The sequence below is a fragment of the Octopus bimaculoides genome, chromosome 20, assembly GCF_001194135.2.
Source record: "Octopus bimaculoides isolate UCB-OBI-ISO-001 chromosome 20, ASM119413v2, whole genome shotgun sequence".
NCBI lineage: Eukaryota > Metazoa > Mollusca > Cephalopoda > Octopoda > Octopodidae > Octopus > Octopus bimaculoides.
This window is the reverse complement of record NC_069000.1, coordinates 17855078-17858469: the sequence shown is the minus strand read 5'-3', so window position 1 is coordinate 17858469 and position 3392 is coordinate 17855078. Positions and strand designations below refer to the sequence as shown.

Below are 3392 nucleotides of genomic sequence, written 5' to 3'. Positions count from 1 at the left end.
GGTGGCACATAAAAGACACCATTTCGAGCGTGGCCGTTTTCGTGCGGGTGACACGTAAAAGCACCCACTACACTCTCTGAGTGGTTGGCGTTAGGAAGGGCATCCAGCTGTAGAAACTCTGCCAAATCAGACTGGAGCCTGGTGTTGCCATCCGGTTTCACCAGTCCTCAGTCAAATCGTCCAACCCATGCTAGCATGGAAAGCGGACGTTAAACGATGATGATGATATATACATATATGTATATACACACATACATACATATATATACATCCATACATATATAGATACATATTTATACATACACACACACACATATATACATATATCTATATATATATATATATATATATATATACATACACGCACACACATATATACATATCCCTTTAGCATTTAATCCAGTCATATCTACCCCAAATATTCTACCTGTTTTATGTTAAAACTGTCCAGATCCAATCTCTCATACCTAACCTACAATGTCATTCTCAACATAGAGAAACACATAATTGAAATCTTGAAGCTACAAAGCTACAAAATAATATGTGATTAATTCAAAGCAATGTGAATAAATAAATCAGAACACTAAAAGGATATATATATATATATATATATATATATATATGATAGAGAGAGAGAGAGAGAGAGAGAGAGAGAGAGATAGAGAGAGAGAGAGATAGAGAGAGCGAGAGAGAGACAGATATAGATATATGCACACACACATATACACATAAATACATAGGCAGTTCGTGGCTAAGATTACGAAATATTCAATAATTATAGAATTGTGGTAGTTAAAGGTTTTAAAGATAGTAATTATGAGTTGATGAAGAAGAACAACAACAGCAAAAATCATGTCAAGTGCAACTGCAGCCGTCTTGTATTGAATAACTGCAGCAATCAAATCCAACACAATTCACCACCCAAATCCAGTACAACTGCACTATCCATATCCTATACAAAACATTATATTTATATCCAGATATTCATGCCTGTACAACTGCAGCTGTCATATACTGTACGATGTGATAATGGAGCTGGGGAAGCAGTTTCAAACAAGGCTGTGTAATCAGCATCAGAGAGTCAGAGTCAAGCAATTATCAGACTGCTGGAGTCTCAGAGTCAACTCCAACAAAGTGGAAATTTTAATGCATTACGTTGCTATTTATAATTTCACAGATACTATTTCATTTTATGCAATGAAAACAATCAAATCAAATTTAAGGCCTTTTAATGAAGCAAAATTTGGTGGAAGTAATCCTGGTTCTCAGGAGAAAAAATGTTAGAAAATCTATTTTCTTCTCTAATCAATAGATACAGTGGAGGCGCAGTGGCCCAGTGGTTAGGGCAACGGACTCGCGGTCATAGGATCGCGGTTTCGATTCCCAGACCGGGCGTTGTGAGTGTTTATTGAGCGAAAACGCCTAAAGTTCCATGAGGCTCCAGCAGGGGATGGTGGCGAACCTTGCTGTACTCTTCCACCACAACTTTCTTTCACACTATCTTCCTGTTTCTGTTGTGCCTGTAATTCAAAGGGTCAGCCTTGTTACACTCTGTGTCACGCTGAATATCCCCGAGAACTACGTTAAGGGTACATGTGTATGTGGAGTGCTCAGCCACTTGCACATTAATTTCATGAGCAGGCTGTTCCGTTGATCGGATTAACTGGAACCCTCGACGTAATAAGCGATGGAGTGCCAACAACAATAGATACAAAATACAAAATGTCGCCTTAAATTTCATACAGATAAACTTTTCAATCTTTTACAATATAATTTCTATTTCATTTAATGTAATCTTTCCTGTTAAATTCACTTAAATTTTATATTTATTTTAATTCTGAAAAGGAGAGGTTACATATCTAATTAAGTTTATATCTTTTAAAGTAGCCATTTGTTAAATTGTTTAGCTGTTCTTTCTGTCTTATAGCTTTAACTTTGATGTACTCCATATTTTATGAATGGTAGACTATGTTCCAGATGTTCATTTGTAGTATTTTTGTAATTTATTTCTTTGAAGACTTTACAACAAAAAGTCTTTTTTTTTTCCTTTGATAGTTTTGTCTTATGCTCAGTTGTTTATAATTTCTTTAATAAATAATATTTGTTTCAAATTTTGGCACAAGGCCAGCAATTTCGAGGAAGTGGCAAATTGATTACACTGACCCCAGTGCTCAACTGGTGCTTATTTTTCCAACCCCAAAAGGATGTAAGGCAAAGTCAGCCGAAAACAGATAATATGCTGCTTAGCATTTTGCCCGGCATGCTAACAATTCTACCTTAAATGAATAAGATCAAATTATAAACAATATTAAAAAGCCATATCTTTGCTATAATCTTTAAAACTAAACTTTAACAGGTTAGGGTGCTAAATGTAACCCAATAATTCACTTTAGCCTTGTATGGTATGTACTTTCAATCCATATAAGAAATAGATGATTAATACTGATTACAAATTGAAGAGTTGTAATCAGAGTTGGAGGCACCATAAATTGGTGGGTTGGAGTCAGAGTCAAAAAGTTTTTTGTGTACTAGCTCAACAACCCTGGTTTCAAATGTGCTAACCAATAATTACATAACTATTGTTAACTTCGGTTACCTGATGTTCTATGTAGAGTGGGACGGACCAAGACTAAGGTTGTTAGATTCTAAAAAATTTCCTTATTTAAACTAAAGCAGAAAACAATACAACAAACAGAGGAAACTGAACACAACTGATACAGGGGGAAAAACATCCAAATAGAGGCAAATTAAAGAGTTTTTTTTTTAATTATTTTTTTCAATTCAGGAAAAACAAACATAAAATATCAGATAATTAAATACTGTAAATATTTGGCAATGGACAAAATTTTGTCAATTAAAGATGTCAGATTGTCTCTTATTCAACACACTGCACAAAATACATTCCTATATAGCAAGATAGATATTATGTTTATGATAAAGCTAGGACTTGAAAGAATTGTGTTGTAATTTGTTTTACTGCCCTGGTGGTCTGCAAAGAGGAAGTAATATCAGAATGAAACATTAATAGATGTGAAATCAGTCGTGTCAAATGATGCAAACCATTTCCTGTTTAACAGGAAGTTCTAGCAGTTTAGATTTCAATTTAACCTGTAAGCTTTCATAATATCAATGGTGTTAGAGGTGTTAATGTACTTATTTAGACTAGGGTATTTATACAGCAGAGACAGTGTCTGTACAAATGTATTTATATAGAATACAGTAGTTGTGTAAGTGATTTTCTTTTGGCATTGCTTTTTGACAGTTAGATGCCCCCCCCCCCGCCACTCAATTGCTAAGCATTTTGCAATACAGTAGGATCTTTTAGCACTAATGATACCAATAGTATTAGTTATGATGAGGTATTGATATAGAGAGCACATGCACATCAACAT

At 34.6% G+C, this 3392-nt stretch overlaps 1 protein-coding gene across 2 annotated transcripts in view; it reads right to left on the bottom strand.

Moving 5' to 3' along the window:
• The window catches only part of LOC106883419 (tyrosine-protein phosphatase non-receptor type 1), an 84230-nt gene that overhangs the window by 32899 nt on the left and 47939 nt on the right, over positions 1-3392 (bottom strand). The window lies entirely within an intron of this gene.